This window comes from Hyaena hyaena, unplaced genomic scaffold (assembly GCF_003009895.1).
Source record: "Hyaena hyaena isolate Hyena2069 unplaced genomic scaffold, ASM300989v1 scaffold_22, whole genome shotgun sequence".
In the NCBI taxonomy this organism is placed as follows: domain Eukaryota; kingdom Metazoa; phylum Chordata; class Mammalia; order Carnivora; family Hyaenidae; genus Hyaena; species Hyaena hyaena.
In genome coordinates, this window is record NW_024080654.1 from 3,843,201 (window position 1) to 3,851,674 (window position 8,474).

The window sequence follows — 8,474 nt, forward strand, 5'->3', positions numbered from 1 at the left end:
CTTGCCCTCCCCTGCCCTCCCTTGCCCTCCCCTGCCCTCCCCTGCCCTCCCCCGCCCTCCCTTGCCCTCCCCTGCCCTTCCCTGCCCTCGCCTGCCCTCGCCTGCCCTCCCCTGCCCTCGCCTGCCCTCCCCTGCCCTCGCCTGCCCTGGCCTGCCCTCCCCTGCCCTCCCCCACCCCCCGCCCTCGCTGTGTGCAGCTTGGCTTTCTTACCTCTCCTCGATGTACTGTGTGCTTAGCATGTGCAGGCGTGGCACTGCCTACTGGGTACACAGTGATGGTCGAAAGAGATCTTCAGCCCCAAAGTAAAGACAGTAGGGAGGGCATCAGACTCGGACTAAATAACTGCAGAATTAGAAATGGAAAAATTCATTTATGAGTAAAGAACACAAAACGGGGATTCAGGATGGGGTTGGGGGCAGGCAGGGCTGGTGGACTTCCAGAAGAGGCCTGGCTACAGGTAACTGAGGCTGGGGCTTTGAAGGTTGAAGAGTCTGCATCATCAGGACTCAGCTTTCCGAGAACTAAGGCAGGAAAGAGACCTTTAGGAAAATCCAGACATGCTCTCAGAGAGAATGGAGACATATTCATTATTAGCACTTCACAGCGCACCCTCCAGACCTCACACACGAATGCACATCGTTTACGCACTACGACGTGGTGAGTGTCGTGGCGTGCGGTTGAACGTTCTTCTTCACCACGATCTGAGTGGCTGCAGGACAGTGCTTGTACGGATATGTTATCACTGATACAACCAAACCCCTGCTTGGGGATGTTGAAATCGCCTTTAATTTTTTGCTGGTGTAAATAGTCCTCTAAAGGATGTCCTTGTTATCCCTCTGAAACATTTCTAAACATGAATTTGCTGATTCAAAGAGGATCCAAACTTGGCTTCAAAACATAGTATGATATTGTAAGTTTTTCCTTATTTAAACCCTGGCTTGCTCCGTGCTGTGGGCAATTTATATTTAGTTGAACATTTTCAAATCAAATATGGGTACATGGTAAACAATTTTAAGAGGGTGAAAAGTCAGATGATGACAAAGCTTGGAACCCCCAGCCCGCAAGATGCCTGCCTTCCCCGGCACTGATGTGGTCCCCAGATGTTGATGCATATTAGCAGGCTTGCGTGATTACGGATACATCTTTTACAAACATTTTTGTATAAATCTCACTGTGGTCATTGTCTCCTTTCTTTGAGGAGTAGAATTGTCGGCTGGTCCATTAGACGTTTGTTCAACTTTTAAGAAACACCCAAGTCATTTCCCACTGCATCCACCCATTTTAGGCTCCAGTCAGCAATGCGGGAGTTTCTGTGAGTCAACAGCCTCACGATTATTCAAAAGAGCTGTGCTATTGGTTGTCCGATGGTACCGCATGGTGGCTTTAATATCGTTTTCTAATGACTAATGAGGACATAGTGTCCCAGGCAGAAGAAATAGCACTTGTGAAGACCCCACAGCGGGAAGGAGGTGCCTTTCGGAAAACTCCTCTATGTGATCTTATAGAACATCCAGACATAAACATTATTCACATTTCAGGTTATTTATTTCCGGATTGCTCTCTGTCTCTCTCACACACGTGCGTGTTTTGTTTAATATGATATGGTGAAGATCTGTTAGGGGCTGAATATGTCCTTTCCAGAGTAATCTGTTCGAGCCCTACTTCCCAATCCAACGCGAGGGCACTGGGAGATGAGCCCTTGGGAGGTAATTAGGCTTAGGGGAGGTCACGAAGGTAGAGCCTGGTGATGAGATCGACACCCTTATAAAAAGAGGGTGTGACAGGAGAGCCCCTCTCCGCTTGCACGCACCGAGGAGGAGCCGTGTGAGGACAGAACCCCAAAGCCCTGGCCAGAACCAGACCATGCTGGCACCTGAGCTCAGAATTCCAGCTTCTGGAACCATGAGAGATAAATGTTGGTTGTTCAAGCCATCCAATCTACGGGACTTTGTTATAGAGGCTCCGGCTGGCTCAGACAGCATCTTTTACTAAACATGCTGCTTTAGCATCATGTTTGCAGCACTGTGGTAGCCCATTGCATGGATAACCACCACCGGTACTGCTCACTCTGATTCTTACAGGCACCTTGATCCTTTCAAGGTTTGGGTTACAATTTGCTGGGACGAGACAAGAGCAGCCTTCTCCTAAGACATGGCCTTGCCTGGGTGGTGACTGAGTGCCCCGGGTCTGGTGCGGGTCACTTTCTCTGTCTGCAGCATCTCCTACAGCCCACAGCTTCCCGGAGCTGCCCTTCCCCGGACCCAGCCACCCCTGCCCCCAGCAGTAAAGCTCCATCCTTGCCCACAGATGCACAAGGACCCTGGGTGCTTTCTGGAGCTCTTACACTGCACTCGCTCCTTCTCCTGGGTCCTGTCCACAAATTCCAGCCCAGCCCCCGCCCTACTCCCCTGGGGCACCCTTCCCTGCCTTTGGCCACAAAGGGGCTGTGGGCAGAAAGGTGGTTGACCCAGGAGCATCATGTCTCTCTTTTCTCGAGGAACCTCAGTCCACACTTCAGCCATCATCTGACAGCTAAAAATAGTTGCTTCTTCGATTTCGTGCAGCTTTAGTAGTTATGTCTCCAAGTTACTGTAGTGCGGCCAAAAGTAATTGTCTTGCTTTATTTATAAAGTCATTCTGCTCTCACAAATAAATCTTCAGTGGACATAGGTGTAGCTCTCCATATTTAATTTGGCTACTTACTGAAAGTAGTAACTCTAACTAATATATACTTTTGAAATCTATCTCCAAATGTTGCTATTCTTTTTAGCTGCAACCTGGAGTAAATGGGCAACTTTAATTACTTTTGCAATTAAAAGAAACATGTGTATCTTGTATGCTTTCTCCCCTGCAGAATCGAGTAGAATTATAATGGAAAAACCACCCCCTCTCATTCACTATCTTCGGAGGAATCCAGCATGAACAGTTTTGTATGTATGTTTCAGAGGTTCCTAGGTCTGTGAAAACCTATATATATATTTGTTTGTTTGTTTGTTTGTTTTATGGTACAGATGAGAGTGTAGTCTTTGCATTGTTGTGCATCCTTTAAGAATCAAACCATATCTTGAATAAACTTCCATATTTGCACAGATTCACCTAATTGTTTTTAAAAATAGCTCTACTTTCCAGGTATCTGGTGGCTCAGTCGGTTAAGTGTCTGACTCTTGATTTCAGCTCAGGTCATGATCTCCTGGTTCATGGGATCAAGCCCCACGTTGTGCTGCCAGCACAGAGCCTGCTTGGGATTCTCTCTCTCCCTCTCTCTCTGCCCCTCTCCTGTGTGTCAGCATTCAAGTGTTTACTCTCTTTCTCTCCTCTCTCTCTCAAAAATAAATATATTTAGGGGCGCCTGGGTGGCTTAGTCGGTTAAGCGTCCGACTTTCGCTTAGGTCATGATCTCACGGTTCGTGGGTTCGAGCCCCGCGTCGGGCTCTGTGCTGACTGCCAGCTCAGAGCCTGGAGCCTATTTCAGAGTCTGTATCTCCCTCTCTCTCTGACCCTCCCCTGCTCACTCTCTCTCTCTCTCTCTCTCTCCTAGAAATAAATAAAAAATAAATAAATAAACTTTAAAAAAAAAAAACCCAACTCTTCTTTCTAGATGTGCCATAATTTAACTAAGGAATTCCCTGCGGATGAACACTTAACAGTGTCTGCACTTTTAGTATTTCAAACAATGCTACAGAGTAAATCCTTCAAACAAATACGCAAGGTCCCTGGGTGCCTGGGTGGCTCAGTCACTTAAGCATCCAAATTCAGCTCGGGTCATGACCTCACAGTTGGTGGGTTCGAGCCCCTGCATGGGACTCTCTGCTGACAGTGCAGAACCTGGAGCCACTTCAGATTCTGTGTCTCCCTCTCTCTCTCTCTCTCTCTGCCCCTCCCCTGTTCGTGCTCTGTCTCTCAAAAGTAAATAAAAACATTAAAAATAATAAAACAAATACACAAGGTAACAATGCGAAACTGCCAGGTCAAAGGAAATATGTCTTTCATATTGTTGGATATTCCCAAAATGCTCTCCTAAGAGTCTGCCGATAAGGCACTTGTCCCACACCCTCATATAATGTGAAATACCGACTCCTCAGTCTTTGCTGTTCTGAAAGACTAAAAAAATATAGCATCTCATTTCTATTTGTTGTTGCTTAATTATAAGTAAGGTATTACTTCCTTCCTTTTCTTCATATTGGTATTTATTTAAACTGCTTTTTGAGGTCTTCGAATAACAGACTTTCCTCGGGCCGAGCCAGGTCAGGCAGCTACTGCTAATTGAATGGAATTGTGTGAACAAACCTCATGAACCATGTGGTTTACCCTCAATAAGACATTTCAGAAGTTGTCTGACTTCCTTCCATTTATGGAAGCTTGATTTTTAACAGAGTTTATTCTCTAAATTCTTAACTCACATCATTTTCCTTTGTAGTGTTCGATGACACCAATGTGTTTCCTTCCTATTATATACAGAACGGGTGGTCAGTCCTCCTTAACTAATCTGGCTCTAAGAACAGCACTGCTCTTCCAGCATGTTGAGGTGCCTGGATCCTCTGCTGTCCCGTATGGTCCAGTGCAGCACCCTCTCCACGCCTCGGAGGGGTCAGGTTGATGTTGGCTCTGCAGGGGTTGATGGCTTCATGACGAGAAGTTGGGTCTCCTATAAGGACAGACAAACTACAGAGGCATCTTGGAGCAAGTGTGGCTCCTGAGAAGTTGAGTCCCAGCTCTTGTGGGATGGGAGCAAACTCACCACAGGCACTTGTTGCTGGGACTCCCTCGGGGGCTGCCTAGCAAGGCTCTGGGACATGGTGAAGACCATACTTGAACTTGTGTAGACTGAACCTCCGATGGAGGCCGCCTCCTACTTCTGCTCAGAATCTTGGACTTTGGCAGCCCCGTTATGTTGCAACATAATTAACCCACACATGACGCACAAGAAGGGGAAAACGCTATCAACGGCACACGGCATCTCCAAGACTGCAAAATGGGACTCAGTACTACTGGCAATATTTCTTGCCCAAAAGAAGGTCCTAGGCAGGGGCACCCGGGTGGCTCAGTGGGTTAAGCCTCCAACTTCCGCTCAGATCATGATCTCATGGTTCGTGAGTTCAAGCCCCAAGTCGGGCTCTGTGCAGACAGCTCAGAGCCTCGAGCTTTCTTCAGGCTTTGTCTCCAACTCTCTCTGCCTGTCTCCTGCCCATCCCCTGCTCGTGCTCTGTCTCACCCTGTCTCTCAGAAATGAAAAAAAGTTTAAAAAATTTTAAAGAAAGAAGGTTCAAGGCAGAGAAGACCAAGTTGAACCATAGCTACAACCACTCATGTGAGTCCATAAGCCCTCACCTCATTAATCTTGTGATCCGCACATCAGATGTTACCACCTCCTGTGAATAGGCTTTTTTTGGTGAATTCTCAAATAGCCTCGGAGCCTCCATTGTGGCTTCATAATTATGACCTTATAACAGTTACCATGGAAAGAATTCCTAGATTATAAATAATGACAATGTGAGTTTCCTAGTTACCAAGTATATTTATAAAATGAATTCCAAAGGTACATGACATTTAATTCCAGCCTATTTTTAGAAACCAAAAGATAATAAAGGAACATACCTTTTTTTTCCCCAGAAAGAAAGAATTGTACTTTTTCTCCAAATCTAGTTGTGGAATATTAGATCTATCTATATGGCTATTAGAAAAAATTAAGGGCTTTTAGTAATATACTATTCTTGGGGGTTTAAGAAAAGCATTCACAATGACATAGATTTCTGTGTTAAATCAAGTTCATATGACCATGTATCAGAATTAGATTCATAAAAGTAATCTTGGGTGAAAAAGATGTAGTGTCCCTCAATTTTCTCATCAGACACATAAATTGGGAGAACGGATATACCTTTTATTTGGCAAAATACTTTTATTAATAAAAATCACTATCTCTTGGAGCTCTGGGTGGCTGAGTCGATAAAGTACTGACTTCAGCTCAGGTCACAATCTTGTGGTTCATGAGTCTGAGCCCTCCATCCAGCTCTGTGCTGACAGCTCGGAGCCAGGAGCCTGCTTCGGATTCTGTGTCTCCCTCTCTCTCTGCCCTTCCCCTGCTTGTACTCTGTCTCTGTCTGTAAAAAATAAATAAATGTTAAAAAACAACAACAACACTATTTCTTATGCAGAGCTCTTGAAAGCAGAGGCTTACCTGGTCAGAGGAGTCATGAACCAGAAAAGGGTAGTGAGGCTTCCTGAGGAATACATCACAGAAGAAAAGCCACTAAATGGGCTTTGAGCCACTTTTTAATGCTCTGCAGAAATACAAGTTCAAAGAAGGTATTAAAGCAATGGAAATGCAGTAATTTTTATGTCCTGTCTAATATTTTGTCTTTTCCAAACACTATTCCAGGAGATGCTTCAAGGAAATCGTTTCTTCAGCCTGGCTGCAATGTCTCCTAATTGGGAAACTTTCTCCCTTCTGAATCTTAAATCGAGTCCTACCTTTCCGCTTCTACCCTGAAACATGACATTCAGGAAATTAATAACTAGAGCCTCTGGCATTAAAATTCTTCTTCTAAGTATATTTAGGGCGTCATATATTATATCTTTGCAAGCTTTTGGGGTTCAATTTCAATAACTATTTATTAAACACTGTATCTTTTTTCCTGTGGCTGCTTTAGCAAATTATGACAAACTTGGTGGCTTAAAAGAACATCAGTTTACCATCTAACTGTTCAGTAGGTCAGACGTGTGACACCCGCGGGGCTGCGGTTGCAGCGTCCGCTGCACTGGGTGGGGCTGCTCTCCGAGGCTCTAAGGGACACCCTGTCTCTTATCTCCGCCGCCCCCAGAGGCCCCCACCTCCCACGCCTCGTGGTTCTCTTCCTCCATCTTCCAAGCCAGCAATGGCGAATCGGGTCCTTCTCACATCACAGTCCGACCTCTGCCAACCTCACCTCTCCCTCTTATGAGGATTCTTGTGATTACCCTGGACCCTCCTAGATAATCCAGGATAATCTCCCCTTCTCAGGGAGATTAATTTAATTGCATTTGCAAAGTCTCATTTGCCACGAAGATAACAACTCACAGGTGCCAGAGACTGGGACCTGGGTATCTTTATCTTTGGAGGCGTGGGAAACTGTTCTGCCTCCAGAAGCACTGATGTTTCCTCGTCCGCCTCATCCCCCTCCTTCTTTCTTCTTCCCCTTTTCCTCCCCCTCCCTCATCCTCCACATCCTCCTGCCCCCCCGTCCCCCTCCTCATTCTCTTCTTCCTCTTCCTCCCCCCTCCCTCATATTTTAGAAAGAGCTGGGAAGAAGGGCAGAGAAAGAGAAAGAATCTTAAGCAGGCTTCACGCTCAGCAAGGAGCCCAATGCAGGGCTCGATCCCACAACCCTGGGATCATGACCTGAGCCAAGATCCAGAGTCAGACACTCAATCGACTAAACCACCCACGTGCCCCAACATTGATTTACTCTTTCAAAAAAAAGTTTCTTGAATACCTAAGGTGTGTTCAATACAGCTGAGCAGACGAATAGAATGATAATAGATCCTAACACTGAACTCAGAAATCATGCTCTACATATTCATAATCCAAGCAAACACTAACTTAGGTAAGAGACAGATTCTCTGTGCTTCCCCGACACTCACTCTGTCCACTGGGTCTAACTTTTCTTCCCATGTTTCTCCCACATCTTCCTTCTTGTATCTGTGTATCTGCTACATTCTCAAGCGCTCTTTTCCACTAAGATTCGTTTCTCCAGCCCCGCTAAGCAAAGGTGGAGATGTGCTAAGTATGCAGTACACAGTGAGGAATGCCAGCTGGTAGTTACTTAGCACCACGGCATAAGGCTTGGAATCCCAGAACTCTTCCTGACGCTCCCTATGTGCTGATCGTTTTGTTCTTTCTTGTTTTCTAAATCTATAGGAAGTCACACTGTTGTAAAATTAAAAAGTATTTTTAACTGAGTCTAATATCACATTAATTGGTTTAATTAATAGGTAACCTCTCCAAGTTACAGCTCAATGTTAGCTTCATAGCGAGGAATAAATGAATATGAATTTTATAATGATGTCAGTTACAGGTAAAGTCCAGCTCCAGAAGGAGGTAGTTGCTGGCAATGGCACGCTTTCCTTCCTTCTGAGAGCTGTCACTTTGAGATAGTCTCAAATGCTTGACATAGAATTGGGGCAGATCAGGAGGCTAAACTTTAGTGAAAAAATAATTTAAAAGAAAAAAATCATCACCATATTCTGAGCAGACCAGTGAAATGAAGCCAATTATCAAAAGTCTTGTAGGGTTTGGATTTATGAGACACAAAAGGACCCTCCTATGTTGAAACAATGATACATCAGGTTCTATGAATGACCAGGAGATTGGATAAAATTCAACCAATCTCCACGGGACCACAGCCGACATCTTTACCACCCGTAAGAGTGGTGCCTGGGAAGACATAGACTTGGAAGTCGGATCAGCGCGCTTTGGGTCCTAGATAGCACTAAGTAC

The 8,474-nt window shown here is 45.4% G+C and overlaps 1 long non-coding RNA gene across 1 annotated transcript in view; it reads right to left on the reverse strand.

Moving 5' to 3' along the window:
• Window positions 1–5,389, reverse strand: part of LOC120228360 — a 9,930-nt gene extending 4,541 nt beyond the window's left edge. The window contains exons 1-2 of the long non-coding RNA XR_005527474.1: window positions 5,330–5,389; window positions 212–335 (exon numbers count right to left, since the gene is read on the reverse strand). This is a non-coding gene — a long non-coding RNA (uncharacterized LOC120228360). The remainder of the gene's footprint in view (window positions 1–211; window positions 336–5,329) is intronic.
• Window positions 5,390–8,474: the final 3,085 nt, after the last annotated feature.